General features: G+C 45.2%; 1 long non-coding RNA gene across 1 annotated transcript; it reads right to left on the reverse strand.

The window, feature by feature from the left end:
* Positions 1-966: 966 nt before the first annotated feature.
* LOC115462742 lies at positions 967-22837 on the reverse strand. The gene is made up of 3 exons (XR_003940945.1): positions 22827-22837; positions 19951-19955; positions 967-1047 (listed from the first exon to the last, which is right to left on the reverse strand). It is a non-coding gene; the product is annotated as an uncharacterized LOC115462742 (long non-coding RNA).
* Between the last annotated feature and the right edge of the window lie 236 nt (positions 22838-23073).

Here is a 23073-nt window from a genome sequence, read left to right on the forward strand (position 1 = left end):
TTACCCTCTTTCTTACATGCTCAATGGCCTTTAACCTTATGAGCACCTTTCTAAATTCTTCTAGGAATAATATTAGACAAAACAAAAACCTTCGCAAAATATCCTTTTTTCATCTGCCTGATGAGATCCACCCCCTTAACAATACATAAATCATTACCCCCAACATGAAACAATAAAATATGAGGCTTAACAAACCAATGCCTCATCTGCAATAAATTGGGTAACAACTGGTCCCATTACATTCTTCTAAGTTCCAACTACTAAATCCAAAATCCTTGTGCTGCCAGTCCCAAGTGTGCACCCATTCTTGATTTCACTGCATGCTTCTGGGCCCAGAATACATAAGAATCACCAATAATCCAAACCACAATTTCTTCAGCTCTCCGAATTCAAGATAAGACTATAAAGAATGAATAAATCAATCCTCAAATGCTAGTGCACGTAAGACCTATAACTAGATGAACTCCATCTACCTTTCTAATCTTTTCAACAGAGATCACTTGAGCCATCGCAAATGATGCTGCCCCAATTCTAAACGAGTGAGTACCAAATGATCTCACAAACCGAAAGCTTGTCAAAGGAGACATATTAGCATGCATTAACCAATAAATACCTCCTTCCTTCCTCACGGTCATAAAATTCTTTGCAGCATCCACTGGGTAAGTACCAGGGGTGTAGCCAGATCTCGCGGTGTGAGGGGGCCAGGGCCCGAGGGGGGCACATTATGGTCTGCTGCCCCCTGCCACCTCGCTGCCCTGTTGCTCCCCCCTGCTGCTCCCCGAATTGCTAACTACAAGCTGCAGCAAATACCTTGGCTGGCAGAGGGTCCCCAACCCCCGCCAGCTGAAGCCTTCTCCAGCGCCGGTCTCCGGCGCCCTGCTGTTTCTTTCCCCTCATGTCCTGTGTGCTCCTTTTAGTGAAACTAAGCATACCCAATTTCACTAAAAGGAGCATGCAGGATTTGAGGGGGAAGAGAGAGCAGTGTAGGCAACTCGGCAGTGCTGGAGACCAGCTCTGTACAAGGCTTCAGCTGGTGGGGGTTGGGGACTCCTGCCAGCAAAACCAGGGGCACAGAGGAAATTTGTGGGGGGGGGGGGCAGGCCTCCGTGGCCTCATGTAGCCATGCCACTGGTAAGTACTCCTAGGGGGATAATCAGAAGCAAGCGCCGGCGCTAGAGGCTGTTAGCGCCATACTAGCGCTGGCGTTTGCTACTGCCCCATGATCAGAGCTCTCGAGTGTGTGAAACAACGCGCTCAAGGGCTCTGAATGCAGGGCTAAACATATTCATCCCCAATGATCAGCGACCAGCGCACAAAAGATTGGGTCGCTGGCCGAAGCAAACTCTACGCCAGCTCCGAGCTGGCATTAGGGTTTGCAGATCATTGGGGAAGAATGGTGAGCCCTGTCCAGCATGCAGTTGCTACACACCATATTTTGTACAGCGCTGCGTAACTCTAGTAGCGCTCTAGAAATGTTAAGTAGTAGTAGTAGTAAGTAGTATATAAGGGAGAAACTCCCTTAAATGGTGTGTAGCCCCACCCAGCGCATCCCAGTTAGGAAACTGAGAACTAGAGAATGGCCTTGCAATTCTACCCAATTCTATTTCTTTGCACAATTTTTCAACTACAGTCTCACAATGGACTGCAACAGATGAAGAATTACGAGGCTTATATATCAACACTGGACTCTTAAAAGGAATCTTAAATCCATCACAAAAACCCTCCCACAATAATTTTGCATCATCCTTCACAGGATGCTTCACTAACCATTCCTGCAAGACAGTCATATTAATTGGTGACAGAGTCTTACAAACTATTCCCAGAGGGCACTTGCTTGGGTCCAGATACCTTGGCAGTCATACTTCCTTTAACATTATATCTGAATGCCGGATGCGTCTCTACACAGATTGAACATTTGTGCCCAAACTTATAAGACTGACGCATGCATCGTTCTGAGTTAAATTGAAAGCAATAGCTACCTCCTCCAACTCCACACCTTCCCAGTCTATATCCTGACCAACTTGACACTATTTAGTGTTATTTCTGTTTCTGTGGTCTCCTACAGTTATAAAACATATTAATTTCCAAACATCCTTTTCAGACTTCTGATGCAGGCCTATTAGGCCGAAACACAGTCTGTGAGGAGCTTTGGATGTCAATAAAACTTTGAAATTTTAGTGCATCGTCTGACCATTTATTTTAGTCACCTTCACTGAGTTTCTGCCTGGTTGGACAGCCCCATCCCATACACTGTTTCCTGCATGCACACCTGCTATTCCCATAACCCCCGCTGAGACACATAACCTCGAAATGACCAAGGTCTCACAGGAGTCATTTATGTCAACCAAATATCTACATCGCTCAATCCCCAGGCATCTGACCTATCTTTCACCAAACGCTTCCTAAACTGTGTGTCATAGTTTAACCATGACCAACCACTATATGTTCTGTATGCTCTCAAAATCATGTCAGAATACATTATAACACAAGGATATAACTCAGGCTTAGCTTCTCCCAAAATTGAAGCATATATATTAAACACTAATAAACAGTTATGCATTGACTTAGCCACCTTCACCTTCTCTTTCTTCTGAATTCTGTATTAAGTAAATTAATGGAATTGCTTTTAAAACAGAGAATAGTGAAGTTTCTGGAATCCAATGCATTGCAGGACCCAAGGCAGCATGGTTTCACTAGAAACAGGTCTTGTGAGACAAATCTGATTAATTTCTTGGCTGGGCGACCAGAGAGTTGAATCAAGGGAGTGTGCTAATGTGATGTATTTAAATTTTAGCAAAGTCTTTGAGACAGTTCCACATAGATAACTAATAAATAAACTGAATGCCCTCAGTATGGGCCCTAAAGTGACTGACTGGGTTAGGAACTGGTTGAGTGGGAAGCGACAGGGGTTAATAGTAAATGGAGCTCATTCTGAGGAAAAGGATGTTACCCATAGGAGCCAACTTTTCAAAATGATTGGGGGTGCTGAAAATTTTTTTTTTTTTACAGGCAGTGTCCCCCCCCCCCCCCCCCCATACCTTAAAATTATATCTACTGCAGTCTTCACCTGGGCAGTGGCAGCGCCACTCATAGGCTGCCTGCAACCTACACCAGGACTTCTTCCCTGAACAGTCCCACCCCTCAATCCCCCTGTACTGTGCAAATATAAAGAGATGCAAATTTCAAAAACTGACATATTTCAATCACTATACTATAGGTTAACAAGTACAAGTAAAACAAAAAATAGAAAATATGATATCATTTTAGTGGACTAAATACATTTTTCAATTAGCTTTCAAAGGCCAAAACCTCTTTCCTTAGGTCAGGACAGTATACTGCTGTTATGGTATTCTGTACTGACACAAGAAAGGAGGGTTTGGTCTCCAAACATTAGTCAAAAATGTATTAAAATTAGTCCAGTAAACATTACTTCCATTTTCTGTATTTATTAACACAGCTACCACACTACTTTATCCTAAACTAAAAATAAAATTCATTTTTTCCTACCTTTGTGGTCTGGCCGTTTACTGTTTCTAATTGTGTTGGTCCCAGTCTCTTGTTTCTTCTTTCCTCAATCTTTAACTTTCCCCCCTTTCCATCCATCGTCTACCCCCTCTCTCCCCCTTTTCCTTCCAGCATCCGCCCCCTCTCTTCCCCCTTTCCATCCAGTATCTGCCCCCTCTCTCTCTCCTTTCCATCCTTCATCTGCCCCCTCTCTTCCCTCTTTCCATCCGGCGTCTATTTTCTCCATTCATGTGTAGTTTTTCTCCTCTTTTCCCTTTCCCTCATCTCTGTCAGTATGCCTCTCCTTCCTCTTTCTTCACTCTCTTCCATCCATATGCAACTCCTTCCTCTCTCTTCCCTCTCCTCCATCCATGTCCACCATTTTTCTTCTCTCCGCCCCTCCATCCATGTTCATCTCACTTCCTCTCTTCCCTTCCCGCCATCCATGTCCAGCATTTTCCCTCTCTCCCCTCCATCCATGTGCATCTCCTCCTGTCTTCCCTCCCCTCTATTCATGTCCATCATTTCTCCTGCCCTCCCCTGCATCCATGTACAGCAACTTTCATCTCTCCCCTGCCCTCCCATCCATCCATGTTCAGCAACTCTCCTCTCTCCCCTGCCCTCCCCTGCATCCATGTTCAGCAACTCTCCTCTCTCCCCTGCATCCATGTTCAGCAACTCTCCTCTCTCCCCTGCCCTCCCCTGTATCCATTTCCAGCAACTCTCCTCTCTCCCCTGCCCTCTCCTGCATCTATGTCCAGCAACTCCCCTGCTCTCCCCTGTATCCATGTTCAGCAAATCTCCTCTCTCCCCTGCCCCCTGCCCTCCCCTGTATCCATGTTCAGCAAGTCTCCTCTCTCCCCTGCCCCATGCCCTCCCCTGTATCCATGTTCAGCAAGTCTCCTCTCTCCCCTGCCCTCCCCTGTATCCATGTTCAGCAACTCTCTTCTCTCCCCTGCCCCATGCCCTCCCCTGAATCCATGTTCAGCAAGTCTCCTCTCTCCCCTGCCCCATGCCCTCCCCTGTATCCATGTTCAGCAAGTCTCCTCTCTCCCCTGCCCCATGCCCTCCCCTGTATCCATGTTCAGCAAGTCTCCTCTCTCCCCTGCATCCATGTTCAGCAACTCTCCTCTCTCCCCTGCATCCATGTTCAGCAACTCTCCTCTCTCCCCTGTCCTCCCCTGTATCCATGTTCAACAACTCTTCTCTCTCCCCTGCCCTCCCCTGTATCCATGTTCAACAACTCTCCTCTGTCCCCTGCCCTCCCCTGTATCCATGTTCAGCAACTCTCCTCTCTCCCCTGCCCTCCCCTGTACCCATGTTCAGCAACTCTCCTCCCTCCCCTGTCCCCTGCCCTCCCCTGTATCCATGTTCAGCAACTCTCCTCTCTCCCCTGCCCTCCCCTGTATCCATGTTCAGCAACTCTCTTCTCTCCCCTGCCTCATGCCCTCCCCTGTATCCATGTTCAGCAAGTCTCCTCTCTCCCCTGCCCCATGCCCTCCCCTGTATCCATGTTCAGCAAGTTTCCTCTCTCCCCTGCCCTCCCCTGCATCCATGTTCAGCAACTCTCCTCTCTCCCCTGCCCTCCCCTGTATCCATGTTCAACAACTCTCCTCTGTCCCCTGCCCTCCCCTGTATCCATGTTCAGCAACTCTCCTCTCTCTTCTGCCCTCCCCTGTACCCATGCTCAGCAACTCTCCTCCCTCCCCTGTCCCCTGCCCTCCCCTGTATCCATGTTCAGCAACTCTCCTCTCTCACCTGTCCCCTGCCCCCCCCATATCCATGTTCAGCAACTCTTTTCTCTCCCCTGCCCCCTGCCCTCCCCTGTATCCATGTTCAACAACTCTCCTCTCTCCCCTGCCCCCTGCCCTCCCCTGTAGTCATGTTCAGCAACTCTCCTCCCTCCCCTGTCCCCTGCCCTCCCCTGTATCCATGTTCAGCAACTCTCCTCCCTCCCCTGTCCCCTGCCCTCCCCTGTATCCATGTTCAGCAACTCTCCTCTCTCCCCTGTCCCCTGCCCCCTGCCCAGCATCAATGTTCAGCGATTTCTTCCCTGCCCTACCTCTTAAAACTAATTTTACCTGACTGAACGAAAGAAGCAGAGTACAGCCCGCTCCGTCTTCACCTTTCTTCTTCCCTCTCAGCTGTGGTCACGCCCTCATTTCCTGTTTACGCAAGGGCAGGAGCACAGCTGAGAGGGAAGAAGAAAGGTGAAGACGGAGCATGTACTCTGCTTCTTTCACTGCCGTTCAGTCACCTAAAATTAGTTTTAAGCGCTGGCTGAGCGGCAGGAAAGCAAGGAGGGCAGGTTTAAAAATATTGGGGGTGCTTGAGCACCCACAGCACCCACGGAGTCGGCGCCTATGATGTTACCAGTGGTGTGCCACAAGGTTTGGTTCTTGAGCCGGTTCTTTTTAACATATTTATTATTGATATTACTGAAGGTCTGTCTGATAAGGTTTGCTTCTTTGCAGATGATACCAAAATCTGCAATAGGGAAGACACCCCTGATGGTGTGGATAACATAAGGAAGGACCTAGTGAAGCCTAAAGAATTGTCTAGAATTTGACAGCTAAGATTTAATGCTAAAAAATGCAGGTTCATGCATTTGGGCTGCAAAAACCCAAGGGAATGCTGCAGTTTAGAGGGTGAAGAACTTTGTACACGAAAGAGGAATGGATGGGACTTGGGTAGGTTGTATGTGAAGATCTTAAGTTGGCTAATCATGTAGAAAAGATAATGGTAAAAGCTAGAAGGATGCTTCAGTGCAAAGGTAGAGGAATGACTAGTAGAAAAAAGGAGGTGATGATGCCCCTGGATGCCCCTGGTGAGACCTCATTTAGAATATTGTGTACAATTCTGAAGATTGCACCTTCAAAAAGATATAATTAGGATGGAGTCGGTCCAGAGGGCGGTTTCTAAAATGGTCACTGGTTGTCAGACTTGTGAGTTCTTGTACCAAGTAGAGCGCTGCTGAGCCCGGTACTCGGACCAGGTTCTGCTTGGCGGACAGACAACCCTGGGTTTCACCTGCACTGACCGCCGTTCCCCAGAGGTTGAGCCCCTAGGTGCGGGTGACCTGCAGGACTTACAAGACGGAGCTGGAAGCGGGGTGGTGAATGAATTGGCCAGGCAGGCAGCAGGCAAGAGAGTGATCCAGGTACAGGCAAAGTCAATAGGCAGGCAACAAGTAGGGGAATAATCCAGGAACAGGCAGTGTCAACAGGCAGGCAGCAGGCAGGGGAGTAATCCAGGTACAGGCAATGTCAATGGGCAAACAACAGGCAAGTGAGTAATCCAGGCACAGGTAAAGTTAATAGGCAGGCAGCAGGTCAAGAGAGTAATCCAGGTACAGGTAAATCAGTAGGCAGAGAGCAGACAAGAGAGTAATCCAGGTACAGGCAAAGTCAGCAACGAGGGACAAAGTAGAGAAGAAGCAAACTGCTGAGCAAGCAACACCTACCAATGTAGAAACCGAAGCACAGAGTCCAGGAAGAGCTCAGCTGATAAAGTGTTGGCATCTGACATCAGCAGGGACCAGCAGAGAGAAGGAGCACAGCCATAGGACAAGAACAGGGGAAGGAGGAACTGGAAGACCAATAGGAGAGAAGAAAGGGAAGCCAGGCAGAGAGAGAGAGAGCAGACACAGGTGCATGGAAGCAACGCAATTAAGGAACCTGCAGCCAGAGAAGAACTACACACACATGGCTCAGGGCTGTGCCAGTCAAGTGTGTGTGTCAACAGGACCCCGCGCAGCCCGAGGACGCCACTTGCATTGAGGTAGGGGACATGACACTGGTCTTCGTCATAAAGTATATGGGGATAGACTTAAAGATCTCAATATATATATACTGGAAGAAAGGCAGGAGAGGAGAGATATGATAGGTTTAAATTTCTCCATGGCATAAATGCATAGGAGGCAAGTCTCATTCAGTTGAAAGGAAATTCTAGAATGAGGGGGCATAGGAAGGTGAAAGGGAACAGACTCAGTAGTAACCTGATTTTATTTATTTTTGTTACATTTGTACCCTGCGCTTTCCCACTCATGGCAGGCTCAATGCGGTGGGCAATGGAGGGTTAAGTGACTTGCCCAGAGTCACAAGGAGCTGCCTGTGCCAGGAATCGAACTCAGTTCCTCAGTTCCCCAGGACCAAAGTCCACCACCCTAACCACTAGGCCACTCCTGCACATGAAATGCTTCTTCATGGAAAGGGTGGTGAATTCGTGGAACAGCCTCCCAGTGGAGGTGGTGAAGACAAAAATTGTATCTGAAGTCAAGAAAACTTGGGACAAGTACATAGGATCTGTAAGGGAGAGGAAGGGTTAGTAGATGACATGGATGGACAGACTGGATAAACCATATGGTCTTTATCTGCATTTTTCTATGTTTCATTTTTCTCTGTTTCTAGAATAATTGGTCTCACGTAATTGATTAAAGAAAAAGGCTTACGACAGGTCTGACAGCAGTGTATATCTGGGTGTCTCAGTGTGCAGGAGGAGGCACAAAGGAGTGGAGAATGCACATGGATTGGTAGCACCATGGTCACTTGGCGGTAGGCCATGGCCAGCGTATTACATTTTGCAGATACGGTGACGATAGGTCTGGACCTGAATGTTGTGAAATTGCTGTTGTTCAAAGATTTCTCAGCCTAAGCTGCAGCACAGCACCATAAACAGATTCCATATTGATTCCAACAAGGAGCATAACCAGCTCTTCAGTTTTGGGGGTGCCCAGGGCTGGACTGGGGGGGCAATACATTCCTTCCCACCCTGTGCGCACACACGCTAACAGACCCCAGTGGTAGGGGGAAGTAGGACTGTATCCCTCCTCCCTTTCAGGTATGAGGGGTTTGGAGGCTTGCTGCTAGGCCACTGGGATGTCCTCTGTGGAGTGGTGGGGGGGGGGGGGGCCTTGACAGGGTCCACTGGACCACCAGGGCTATTCAGGCTCCCTATTCCTCCCCTGCTCAGCAGCACCTTAATGCCAGCTCTGAGCTGGTGTAGGGTTTGCCGTGGAAGGAGTGCCCTTGTTTGGCATGTTGCCTACTGAGCACTGGACAGGAAAGCAGGAGGCCCTGATTAGAATGCATTTCCATGCTCATTGCACCCAGAGCCAGCAAGCTCGTTATTGCACACGCTCGCCAGCTCTGAGCATTCCACAGGAACAAATGTGGGCGCTAGACCGGTGCTAATTGCCTGTAGCGCCCACAGTTGCTTTTGAGCATCAGGCTTGCCAGTTCTCAGAATAAAAGCAGAAAACACGGTTGATGTGCTCCGAACAATAATAATTTACTTCAAAAATAGGCAGGAGTAAACAATCAGAGACTATTAAGGCAGAGACAGTAGTAGTACAGAGCAGTGGCGTTCCGAGGGGTGCTGACACCCGGGGCGGATCGCCGATGCGCCCCACCCCCCTGAGTGCAGCGCCCCCCCTGTGCAGTGTGACCCCACCCCAGCGAAAGACACCCCCCCGGGTGCACGCCACTGGGGGGGGGGGGTGCCGCACGCTGGTCAGCGTCGTTGGTTTCCATGCTCCCTCTGCCCCGGAACGGGTTACTTCCTGTTCCGGGGCAGAGGGAGCATGGAAACCAACGACGCTGACCGATGCGCGGCACCCCCCCAGCGGCGTGCACCCGGGGCGGACCGCCCCCCCCCCCCCCTTGGTACGCCACTGGTACAGAGGCTCTTAGAATATATTTACATGTCTCCTTTTCAGTGTTTCCCTTTATTCCCAGTACATGAGGCTCTGTGAAGAGTCCTCTCTATCTCTCCGTTAAAACTTCTTCTCTCAAATCTTACACACAGCCAGCACAATTTGGATGTTAATGTTAAGTAGTAGTAGTAGTAGTAGTAAATTGGAACCGACTTACAATTCTGCAGATCCTAAAAGGGTGTCAAATGAATATGGAAGGTCTTTCAGTTCACTGTTGTAAAACTGCAGCAGCAAACATTGTAGTTGTGTCCGTGTTGGAGAAGCCACGACTGCACATGATTCCCATAGGAGAAAGCCCAACTTCTCCGACATGGATGTGCTCTGACTTGTGCAGCTCATAGTTATAATTGAGTGGAGGAGTAGCCTAGTGGTTAGTGCCATGGACTTTGATCCTGGGGAACTGAGTTTGATTCCCACTGCAGCTCCTTGTGACTTTGGGCAAGTCACTTAACCCTCCATTGCCCCTGGTGCAAAATAAGTACCTGAATATATGTAAACCGCTTTGAATGTAGTTGCAAAAACCTCAGAAAGGCGGTATATCAAGTCCCATTTCCCCTTTCCTTTCTCCTAGCTTTCAAATAGAGCTGGAGCTTTAGAGTGCCCAAAAGGGTAAAATAGTTGGCCTGCACAGCCTTCTTCACCCTCAGAAGCAGATGAATGAAATAAACATAGACAAACTGAAAACGTAAAGGTCCACGTTACAAGACACTGATTATGAAAAAACGATGGATGCTCAAAAAAAATTGCATGCACATGAGCTGCGTGGTAATACAAAGGTCGATGCATGAAAGTCTTGCTAACCTGTTGGAATCCATGGTAGTGGTGTAGCAAACACATGCACACAATAGTCATTCGCTAAGCACAGGGCAAGCGCTGTAGCTGTTGTACGCATGTCTAAAAAGATTGCATCATAGATGTGCGTCTTGGGCATGAGAGATAGACGTCACTTGTAAGCAGAGCCTTATAGGCCCCGATCTGCACGCAATTTTTTAATCACTCTGCAGACGTGCCACATTTGCTTGCATCCCATTTTTTGTGGTGCTTTCACATTTTCGTTGGTGAGTGTGGAGGGAGGGACAAAAAATGGCGAAAATACTTACAGATCTCGGGTATGAAGCCCGCCTGTTGAAGAGGTGCTGCAGCACCTCCCAGCCCTCGTCCATTCTTATTATGTTTCTCCTCTTCCCCTGTTGGGGGAAGAGGCGCTTCTCATTTATAACTATGAGCTGCACAAGTCAGAGCACATCCATGTCGGAGAAGTTGGGCTTTCTACCGCGGGAATGATATGCAGTCGTGGCTTCTCTAACGGATGTACATGTACGCATGCATAAATAACACGTCGTTGATAGCTCTTGTGCACACACTTTATGGACGTGTTTATGTTGATGGCAGATGACAGCTCTCTGGAGTTACCAGCAGTCCCTGAGCACCCGTTAAATATTTCACATTAAAGGTGTGCAGACCTTTCTGTGCATTGCCCGTAAACGGCTGTGCATCGTGCATTGCCTTCATTTTTTTTAATGAATTTATTTATTCATATTATTAACCTTATTACAAGAAAACATCTTGTTTAGGAAAGTATCCATTTGTCAATAACATATTCAAACATAATATCAAGAAAAAGAAAAGGTGAAAAACAAAGTTCTTCACATTTTCAAAAGAAAACAATACTCAAGTCCATAAATTCGGATCCAAGATTTCGGAAATCTATGGGAGAAAAATATTACAAAGGAAAAAAAAATATCACAAGATAATGCAGATTCTACTAAGCGGAGTTAATTCTTATAATTAGTGCTTATCCACTTTCACTGAGGCTATAAGCGCTGACACGTGGGCAGGTTCTGTAAATACATATTTTTTCTCCCTAAACTTTATTATGCACTCGCAGGGGTATCTTAAAAAAAGGTGCCCCCCCCAAGTGCAGAATTTCAGGTCTAAGGAGCAGAAATTGTTTCCTCCGTCATCTTGTCTCCTTAGAGACATCCAGAAATAGTAATACTTTGAAACCTAAAAAAGGTTTGTCCTTATTACGGAAAAACAGACGAAAGATCCAACTCTTGTCTGGTAATGTGGCTGCAGTCGCTAAGTCAGTGTCCGAGGTCTCCAGCAAAAGAGAAACATCTATCGGAGCTTCAGGTTGATTCAGGTCTTTCCCAGGGATATAATAAACCATAGTCATTGGTGGTATATTTGTTCAGGAATTAATAATATTTCGCACATATAGCGCTTCAACATTTCCAAGGGAGCAACATTTTGAAGTTTAGGAAAATTGACAAATCTGAGGTTATGATTTTTAGTGTAATTGTCAAAAATTTCCATTTTAACCCTTAGGTTTGTCAAGTCTTTAATCATAATAGGTTGTACTGTTTCAAACTTCATAATTCTTTGGTCCATTTTAACAACTTTATCAGTCAAATCCTTAATCTGCTCTTCTTTCTTTTGTAAGTCATTTTCCAAGGTTTTTAATTTAGGCAATACTTCATTAGTTTGTTTTAAGAAAATCTGTCCAAGGTTAGAGACTAAATTCCACAAAGCTTCTAATGTGACTTCTTTTGGTTTGACCACGAATTCTATGGGAATTTCAAACCTTACAGTCTGCTCACGGGTCGCACTTTGTTCCTCAGGTCCTCTCTCCTCTCTCCTCAATCCGCGGCGTTTCCATGGGCGAACTGCCCTCCAGTCTGACCTCTGGTGTAGTAAAAACTTCCATTCGATGATCTTCTGGGCCCCTACCCTCTTCCAGGGTGGACCCCGTCGAATCCTCGAGGTAGGAGCTGGCGCCTAGCGGTTGGGGAGGGTGGGTGCGCTCGGCGGGGCTCAAGGTGACCTAGAGGCCAGGGGATGCCGAAATCTTCAGTTCGCCGGCGTCTTCCACTGGCAGCATTCTGCCTTCATGAAGAACTCCATGCGGCCTCAGATAGCGATCAATAGGACCAGGTAAGGAGGGAGTTAGCGGGGAAGCTCTAACCGCTAATCTCCCTCTCCGTTTAGGCATTTTTGGAGCAAGGAGATCGAGACTCACAGCTACTTAGTGAGTTGCGGCCATCTTGGATCCCCAATATCAGTTATTGTGCATTGCCTTCATTTAAATGAGAACCACATAATTAAAATACATTTGCATAGCGTTTTTGTTGCTTGTTTGTGAGTGCGGTAAACAGGTCGCTGTAGGCTTTTGCTCATTTGTCGCTAGATACCGTGATTGCTGAGCCGGTTCAAACTGGCTCAAAATGATCACTCCCAGCATGGTAAGTTTGATGCATCTGGCCCTCAGTCTGGAAATTAAGATGAAGAGATTTCCCTTATTCCTACTTAACTGGATACAGAGCAGAGGTCTGGGTGACATTTCTGAATGCTATGCTGCTCTCAGATTTTTTTTCTGTGGCTTTAATGTGCTGCTGGGCTAGCAAGCACTGCTACCTGATGGCTATGCTGTAATTATTTCATCTGGGCCTAAGGCTGAAGTGCTCTACCTAGCTCAACATGGTCAGGGCTCAGGAGGCTAAAGCCAACAGACCTTAATTTTAAAACTGGACTCCTCCTTTTTGTATTCGCAGAATTTCCCTCCTAAAGTGTATGCCTCTTATTTTTGGAGTTTGCACCAATAAAATTTAGGACACTCCCATTTCCCTTTTGCTATAGATAGGTTCCTTTAGGATCAGCTGAATAAACACTCTCCTGGCTACTAGTGATGTCATCACACTTCAGAAACTTAGGGGCCCTTTTACAAAGACAAGGCAAGTCCACTGCAGGAGCCCTGCGGTAGTGTCTGCTCCAACTGCACACCATTTACGGCGCACCAGTGGTAATTGGGCAGCACCGTGCACTGCCCAGTTACTGCCAGGTTAGTGCAGGAGCTCTTACCGCCTCCTAAATAGGTGGAGGTAAGGACTCCCTTGGGAAATAGCTGCGCAGCAAGTGGATAACTTACTGCACACCCATTTCCTTTTTAAAAAAAAACCCTAGCCTTTTACTCGCTGTGGTAAAAGGGGGCCTTGGCGAGCAGCAAACCTGTGTGCTGGCACCACAGCAAGGGTCCATTTATCGCAGCTTGGTAAAAGGACCCCTTAATGCTGTTGAAGGAGCCCGTCCTCCCCAGCCAGGCAGTAGTAGCTCATTGCTGCTGAGACCATCGGTGTCACAGACCAGGAAGTGCTGTGGATACTGCTGTGTATGAGGCTGTAGTTCATCTGGAAGCTGTGATGGAGGTAGTAGTTTCAACATCTTTGTCCCCTCCAGGAGAGATGGTGCCGGCATTAACTTCTATCAGGGAGGATTCATGAACCACTCGAGAAGTGACCCAGAGAGATTCTTCAGCTCCATAGGTACTGACATTAATTGAGGATTTGGGGAAGGCTCTGTGCCCCCAAATCTTAGTTTTGAAACAGAGAGTATCCAAGACTGAATTGAATGTTGAAAAGAACATAAAGGACTTAAAAACTTTTCTAGTCAAGTTTCGAAGTTGTAAAAAGATTTTGATGAGACACACAAGGCCCAAGTGGCTTTGATTAAAGACCTTGGAAATTTGAGGAGTAAATCAGAGCCTTTTGAAATCTTATGTTTTCTGAATTTTCCTTGGGTAGGTACTTTGTTACCTAGAGATATTGTCACGGCTGAGGCCATGCCCCCTGGGCCCTGTAGAGACTTACTTCTTCCTCTGGTGGCCAGGTTTTACGGCTCTTACAGACTGCCCTCTCCTTGTTTCTCAAGCCACATTCCAGAGATTATTCTAGCCCTGCTCTGATGTTCCAGCTTCCAAGCCTCACTCTGATGTCCCAGGTGTTTCTATGTGCTTCAAGCCTCATTCCTGAGGGCATGACATCAAATGTGAGGGCGCTCCTAAGGAACTGTGGGACATTCAGACTTTGCCTTTGCAGTGAGGGCTCTGAGTGTTTTGCGTGTTCTGCCTAGCCTTGTGCTCTGTTTTGTTTGTCTTGTGTTTTACCTTGCCCTGAGTTCTGTCTCATTTGCTTTGCCTTGTGTTCTGCTCTGCCTTGTTTGTCTTTCCTTGTGCTCTGCCTTGTCTGTCTAGACAAGTTTGTTCCCTGTTCCTTCTTCCTGTTCAAACCAAGCCAGTTGTGCATCAGATTCCTGTTTAAGCCAAGCCAGCTCTGCTCCAGGTTCCTGTTCCAGCCAAGCCAGCTCTGCTTCAGGATCCTGTTCCAGCCAAGCCAGCAGCCCAAGGGCTCACTTTCCTTGATAGCTTGACAGATATGCTTAAGAGATACCTTAAAGAGATTTTGGGGGTTCCTGAAGAATCTTTCTACTCTTTGTCAGATATATTATCTGCCTTCTACTACCTTGGAGAGACATGACAATGTTGATCAAAATGAGAATCTTCTTAATGTGTCTGCTGTACTAGAGTTATCAGATGAGGAGTTGGCAACGGCTGCTACTTTGGTGGCTACCATTGCCTTACCTCTAGTGTTAACTCAGTGGAACACTACTACTACTACTATTTAGCATTTCTATAGCGCTACAAGGTGTACGCAGCGCTGCACAAACATAGAAGAAAGACAGTCCCTGCTCAAAGAGCTTACAATCTAATAGACAAAAAATAAAGTAATCAAATCAATTAATGTGTACAGGAAGGAGGAGAGGAGAGTAGGTGGAGGCGAGTAGTTACAAGTGGTTACGAGTCAAAAGCAATGTTAAAGAGGTGGGCTTTCAGTCTAGATTTAAAGGTGGCCAAGGATGGGGCAAGACGTAGGGGCTCAGGAAGTTTATTCCAGGTGTAGGGTGCAGCGAGACAGAAGACACGCAGTCTGGAGTTGGCAGTAGTGGAGAAGGGAACAGATAAGAAGGATTTATCCATGGAGCGGAGTGCAAGGGAAGGGGTGTAGGGAAGGACGAGTGTGGAGAGATACTGGGGAGCACCAGAGTGAGTACATTTATAGGTTAGTAGAAGAAATTTGAACAGGATGCGAAAACGGATAGGGAGCCAGTGAAGGGTCTTGAGGAGAGGGGTAGTATGAGTAAAGCGACCCTGGCGGAAGACGAGACGGGCAGCAGAGTTTTGAACCAACTGGAGAGGGGAGAGGTGACTAAGTGGGAGGCCAGCAAGAAGCAGATTGCAGTAGTCTAAACGAGAGGTGACAAGGGTGTGGATGAGGGTTTTGGTAGAGTGCTCGGAAAGAAAGGGGCGGATTTTAAGGATGTTGTAAAGAAAGAAACGACAGGTCTTTGCGATCTGCTGGATATGAGCAGAGAACAGCGAACATTGTGGACTCTGATATTTAACAGCTTACTTACCAGTACTTACTTGGTTGCTTGAATTTTTTACCTACTTGCTTAACATAAAGAGTTAATAATAAGAATTTAGCTGATATTCAGCCGTTGGCAGTCAGTGATTTTTTAAAATGCTGACCATCACTGGCTAAATTAGCCCCAGATATTCAGTGCTGGGTCTTGGTCGAGAACTGACACTGAATATCTGGAACTAATTCCAGATAATGCGTATGCCTTGTAGCGCTATAGAAATGCTAAATAGTAGTAGTAGTAGTAATTCAAAAGGCCCAGGTCGCCAGAGCTTATGTGGGTCCTGGCTGAGTGTCAGGCAGGACCCACATAAACATTCTTGCTGGATCCCGATCTCCCCTCCCACCCCTCTCAGAATGGCAGCAATCCCTCTCTCAGTGTCGGCGGCTGAAGACACACCACCAACTTCTGCATTAAGGAAGTAGTGCGAGGAGGCGGCGAGTGGCTTGGGCCCCTGCATTTATTTGGCTGGCCAGGTTTCGGCATCCCTGCCAGCAAAGGTATGTTTAGCAAGCACATGAGGGGGAGAAAGGAGGAGGGAGGATTGTATTATCCGCACAGTCCACCCCTTGGCGCCCTCAAAATTGGAGTGCTAGCTATGCCCCTGTTTGAATGTACATAGTTGCTCTGAAGCATTTCCCAGTTGTGCCTAAATAATCCATGTTTTAGTAAACCCAGTTTGGTTTAGAGCATATATGGTGTTTTTGACTGTTCATTGACTGAGGGAGGTGTGTGGAGTGAATGGATTAAAGTGCCAGTTGGAGTTCTACTTTTACTAGTCCCAGCCATGACCTTCAACAAATCCATAAAAAATATGTTTGTGTAGCCCATCTGATGCTCATTCTCAAACAAGGGGTTACATAAGAGCCATTTTCTGCATGTAAAAAAAATGCTTTATTCTTGGAAAATGCTTTATAAATTACCTCGATGCATATCCTGTGGTACACTTTCTCAGAACTGGACAAGGTATTCTAAGTGAAATATTATCAATGACAGGGAGGCATTATCACCTCTTTTTTTCTGGCAGTTTTTCTAAGCCGCAAACAAAGCTGAATTAATTTCACCCAGGATATAAGAATACAAAGGACTATCTTATGAAATGGCTAATGGATTAAATATCCAATTTCATGTCTTCCAAACTGCTGTTCATAGGCCTGCATTTTAGGATTGTGGGGATGTGCTTAAAATTCAAATCTAATTAGTAATATAAGTGATATCATTATTTATTTTCTTGTTAGTTAAGTGAAATGCTTATACCTTTCCATTTTTAACAATTTTTTTAACCACATTGTTTCAGGACAGTGCATTAAGATGTTTAGAAGATGACCACTGCCCTCATGTGGTAAAACCTGTCTAGTAAATGTTCATCCTAACAATCTTTGATGCTTTAACCATAGAAATCAAACAAAATAAAACATGGAAAAGAAAATAAGATGATACCTTTTTTATTGGACATAACTTAATACATTTCTTGATTAGCTTTCGAAGGTTGCCCTTCTTCCTCAGATCGGAAATAAGCAAATGTGCTAGCTGACAGTGTATATAAGTGAAAACATTCAAGCATTACTATGACAGTCTGACAGGGTGGGAGGAGGGGGGTTAGGGTTACTACTTATGCTTTAACTACAAACTCACTGTTGAAAATAATTGAACAAGATGAAGAAAAGAGGCATAAAGAGAAAAAAGTTAACCTACAAATGATACTTCTGAGTCATACAGCTACTAGACAAGTGATATTTATTTGTAGAATTGAGAAAAACCCAACAGCCAGTGGTATAGCTAGGAATGAATGAGCTCCAGGCAGAACAATGAAGATGGATTTCTATAACACCAATTTCTCCCAATATAGTGGGGGACTGAGGGGTGCAATGGGGGGGGGGGGACCCCTTCAGAGCTACAGCAATCAATTCTGCAAACAAACAAAAAAAACCACACACACATTCCAGACCCATTTAGTTTCATATCATAATAAAGTGGAACTAATGTCCACAACTCAAATAATAACAACCCCACCTAAAAAAGATAGCACCTTTTGAATACCGATAAACCTCTTGCTAGAATAACAGAACAAGTCAGACTGCTACAGATCCTTACACAGAAAGTAAACATTAGCAGAATTCCTCACTTCTATTACTCCTGTAGAATACAAACAGAGTCTCAAACACAGAATAAGCAACCACAGACTAGAAATAGGAACTCCAGGAAGTCTGAATGCAATGTAGCACTAGAGAAACAAAAATGTATTTCCTTCTGTACTGTGAAAAATACAAAGTTATCAGGATTGCATACTTCAAAAGCTGACATATTCCAGTCACTTAACTGACAATAAAATGGCAGATGACATATAATGTGAGCAAGTTCAAAACGATGCATGTAGGGAAGAACTCAAACTGTAGCTACATGATAAAAGGTTCCACATTAGAAGTCACTTCCCACAAAAATAATTTAGGTGTTGTTTATTAATGATACGTTGAAACCTTCTGCTCAGTGTGCAGCAGCAGCAGCAGCTAAGAAAGCAAATAGGAATTATTAGGGAAGGAATGGAGGTTAAATCTGAGAATATTATAATGTCTTTGTATCGCTCAATGGTGCTACCACACCTCTAATAGTGTGTACAATTTTGGTCACTGCATCTCAAAAAAAGATATAGTGAAATTAGAAAAGATGCAGTGAAGGGCAACAGAAATGATAAAGGAGATGGGGATGACTTACCTATGATGAAAGACTGAGGGGGAGATATGATAGAGGTCTATAAAATACTGAGTGAAGTGGAATGGATAGACGTAAATTGTTTGTTTACTCTCCAAAAATACAAGGATTAGAGGGACAGCAATGAAGCTACTAAGTAGTCTTTCTATGTATGGTATACAGCACTGCGTCTGCCTTGTAGTGCTATAGAAGTGATAAGTAGAGTAGTAGTAGTAGTCAATTTAAAACAAATCAGAGAAAATGTTTCTTCACTCAGCCTGTAATTAAACTCTGAAATTCATTGCCAGAGAATGTGATAAAAGCAGTTAGCTTAGCAGGGTTTAAAAAAGGTTTGGACATGTTCCTAAAAGAAAAGGCCATATGCCATTATTAAGATGGACTTGGGAAAATCCACTGCTTATTTCTGGGATAAGTAGCATAAAATCTTTGTAAAACGTCCAAATTCCGACTTAGTTGTTTCTTTCAAAAATGCCCCTCAAAGTAACATTGAGGATCATAAGCACCGGGAGATGTAATGAAATGCACTTGTCTGTTGCGGTCTTCCAATCCAGCACACAGCATAACTTCTTTACATCACCAGTATCTCTCTCTCTCCCCTTTTCTTTGCCACTGTTCTTCGCTTTCCTATTTGAATTTTGTAGTTCCTTTCCTTTTTCTGTATTTTGATATTGTGCACTGCTTTGACATTTGTTAGAAAGGCGGTATATTAAAACTAATAAACCATAAATTCAGCTGCAGCAGATAGTCCAAATGATATCCCGACAAAGATCTTTATTTCACCAGCTAAGCTGGCTGCTTCAGGGGCTTCATCCAGTAGCTGGTGAAACAAAGATCTTTGTCAGGACATTATTTGGAATATTTGCTGCAACTGACTTTGCTTCTGTTCACAGAATGTTTGTTTTGCTGGTGATGTAAAGAAGTAATGGTATGTGCTGGATTGGAAGACCAGACAGACCAGACAGATAAGACAGATAAGTGCATTTCATTACATCTCTTGGTGCTTATGATCCTCAATGTTACTTTGAGGGGCATTTTCGAAAGAAATGTCTAAGTCGGAATGTGGACATTTTACAAAGATGTCCAAATTCGGAGGCGGGTGAGAAGGTCATTTTCAAAAAAAGATGGGAGGAGCCAGCATTTGTAGTACACTTGTCCCCCTGACATGCCAGGACAGCAATTGGGCACCCTAGGGGGCACTGTGGTGGACTTTATAAAATGCTCCCAGGTACAAAACTCCCTTACTTTGTGTGCTGAGCCCCCCAAAACCCACTATCCCCAGCTGTACACCACTACTATAGCCCTTATGGGTGAAAGGGGCACCAATATGTGGGCACAGAGGGTTTCTGGTGGGTTTTGGAGGGCTCGCTCTTTCCTCCACAAATGTAACAGGTAGGGGGGGGGGGGGTATGGGCCTGGATCCACCTGTCTGAAGTGCACTGCACCCACTAAAACTGCTCCAGGGACCTGCATGCGCTGTCATGGACCTGAGTATGACATCCGAGGCTGGCACGTAATATTTTTAATGTTGTTTTTTGAGGGTGGGAGGGGATTAGTGACCATTGGGGGAGTGACGAGAAGTCATCCCCGATTCCCTCCAGTAGTCATCTGGTCATTTCGGGCACCTTTTTGTGCCTTATTCATAATAAAAACAGATCCAGGTGAAAACGTCCAAGTTTTAGTCTTGGACGTCTCTGCTTTTTTCCATTATGGCTTAAAGACGTCCAAGTCAGGAACACCCAAGTCCTGCCTTCACCACACCTCTGATACACCCCCCCTCCCCCTCAGATTTGGACATCCTTGCAATGGACTTCCGCTAGAGATGTCCAAAATTGGGTTTCAATTATATTGATTTGCACATCTCTGAGAGATGGACATCCAAGTGCCGATTTATGTCGAAAGATGGACGTCCATCTCTTTCGAAAATGTGCCTGTTTGTGAGTGAGTTTACACTGTTCAGATGTGATAGATGGAGGATTTTTTTTTGCTGATGATGGTATTGAAAGCAGTATTAGTAGTAGTAGTAGTATTGATGGCGGCTTTATATTACTCATTGAGTGACTGTTACTTTAGTCTGAGGCTTTTTTCTCCATCTTATATGTGTAACAATGTTTCCCCTTAGGGTATGTTGTGTGATTAAGATTTTTAGTAACAAGTAATTTCATTTGTTTTTTGTTTTTGTGTACTGTTGTAATGGTATCAGTTTATTACTGAAATATGTAGCATATTTGGTGGATTATATATATACACCAATATATTTGTGCAGCTCTTAAAAATACAATGCAGCAGAACTGGCTTTCATTCCAAAAGCCCTCTCCCCTCTCCCTTTGGGGAATATTTACAAGACAAAAGTACTGCTGCAGTGGCAGGGACCTCACCTTGTTTTTTCTCATTCCTCAAACAAAAGACTTAAGACTGCTTTAAAGTTTTAAATTGACTCTATTCCTCTGCCCTCCCACCTAACAAAAGATGGACTAAGGTGGACACCTGAATAAAACAAAGAAACTCAGGGGAACCATAAACAGGACATTTGCTTGTCAAAGGTATACCTGCCCCTCCCATCAGCTTCCAGACATGTGCAGAAAGGAAGGACTTGTAATGTGTATCTGCCCCAGAGACTGAACAGGACATCAAAAGACATTTGCCAGCAAAGTCCAGACTGTAAGTCTCGTGATGTCATAACACATGAGACCAACTCAGGGGTCGTGTGCAGACATGAGACTACATTAACCATAATGCCTTGCAAACTATCCAAGACATGCACACACCATGCTTCTCTGCTAACATTATAAAAGGCCTGGAAACAGCCCAGCTCGCTCTCTTGGAACCTGCTCCTCTTGGAACCTGCCTCCTCTGGAAACCTGCCTCTCTTGGAAACTGCTGCTCTCTTTGGGGTCTGCTGATGCCTCCTGTCCTCAACATGTGCTCATCAATCAGCTGGACCACAGCATGCTTGTAACAAGGACTTGTAAGTTGATCTAGCTGCTACTTTGTTCTATTTTTATGCACAGATTACCTGTAAAGATTCCTCTTAATACCTACCTCTCGTGTGCAATTGTATATTAAATCAATCTTTTTGAAGCTAAAAATATGGTCTCTTTGTGTTCTGAATATATATATACTTAATATATTTAATTTATTGCAATTATCACCTTTGGTGATTGGTGGAGAAATTAATATCCTAAAACTTATAAATACAGCGCTTGCTCTTAAATTATAAACAGTAGCGAGTTGCTCTCGAGCTATTTTCCCCAAAATAAATCATTTCTTCTAACATATTAATTGGTGGAGAAGTGGGTAGAATTTCTTGTAACACTGTTACTATTTTACCACTTTGGTTATATTGTGTGGTACTCTAAAAAAAAGTCTCACTGTTGCTTTTTGACTGGGACATTCCCCCCCACCCCCCATCTCCTTCCACTTGGGACTAATAATACTGCAGCTGCAGCATATCCAACCCTGACTGTCCTGGGGAACAGAAAACCTGACCAGGGGAACAAAATATAAGTTCTCCACGTGGTTGTTCACATCACTGGCACTGAATCACTAGGCTAGCCTTAAAATATTCGACATTTAATTCCAAAACTCGAGGTTTCATGGTCACAGGACAACCTATAAGTGAAATTGAATATCCCAATTTACAACCACCTCTGCTAAACAATATAGTACAGAAAAGCAAGTGTGCTACTGTAAGATGTTAGAGATTGGTAGGCACTATAAAATCAGGAAAACCTCCTTTTCCAGGTCAGTGGTAGTTCTGTGCATAGGTGCCAGCTCTGTGGGTGCTGTGGCGTGTTTGAGCACCTCCATTTTGAGCAAAGTTTCCTTTGCTGTGACCAGAGAACATTCACTTGTGTCATTTTGAAAAGTTGGTTCCTATGGTTCTGTGCTCTGCCAAGCAATGGAACCAGGAACTGATTTACAGCTCTGCTCTTCTTCCTGGTCTGTGTTGGGTGGACAGAGTTATAGTCATCATGAAATGTCAAGAGTGTTGCCAGATTAGGAGCCCTGCCAGGTGTAGTTTCCTCCGTGCCCCACCTTCCCCCATCCCCAGCTGAAGACTGTCACTGTAATGACTAGACCAACAGTAAGACGGGAGGAGTTATAAAGCACAGGAAAATGCCCAGGCAGTTGCAAATGAATATTCATGGAATCAGATCTCAACCCTGGTTCTGAGTGATCTGGAAGCCAAAAAAAAAAAAAAGCAGAAGGAAACTGCAAGATTTTAATAAACACTATTTTCTAAGATTTTTCATTTGTATTTCCCCATTGATATTGTAAAAATCTTTAAAGGTTTTGAAAGCTCCTCCTCCTCCTTGGCCACTCCCACCATTATGATTCAAAGTAATGCTGGGGGAGGGGTGGACTGCTGTGCTGATCCTACCCAGAAGATCATGCAGGCATCACAGTGATAGAAGTAAAGATGAATGTGGCACAAATAAATGAAGAATGGTCCTAGGGTGGGGATTTTCAATGTTTGGAAGCATGGCATCCATAAAAGGTACATATCTTTCATTCCCTAAAACAGTAAGAATATAAGAAACAAAATATAATCATTTTCCACCACCCTCTCTGCAGGGGCGTAGCCAGACAACAGATTTTGGGTGGGCCTAGGCAAGAAGTGGGTGGGCACCAAGTGTGCCCCCACCACCACCCAAAAAAAATATCTCAGCTGGCAGGAAAATACTTCTTTCCACCTTGGCAGTCTGCAGCAGTCATGCGCTGAAAACTGAGCATGCGCAGGTGCCGGTATCATGAAAAGTAGTGTTTTCGTTACCATCAGCTTCAACTGGTGGAGCTTGGGATACCCACCAGCTACCACTAAACATATGCTACTGTTGGGTGGGCCCTGGCCCACCCAGGCCCACCTGTGGCTACGCCACTGCCTCTCTGTG

This window comes from Microcaecilia unicolor, chromosome 2 (assembly GCF_901765095.1).
Source record: "Microcaecilia unicolor chromosome 2, aMicUni1.1, whole genome shotgun sequence".
NCBI lineage: Eukaryota > Metazoa > Chordata > Amphibia > Gymnophiona > Siphonopidae > Microcaecilia > Microcaecilia unicolor.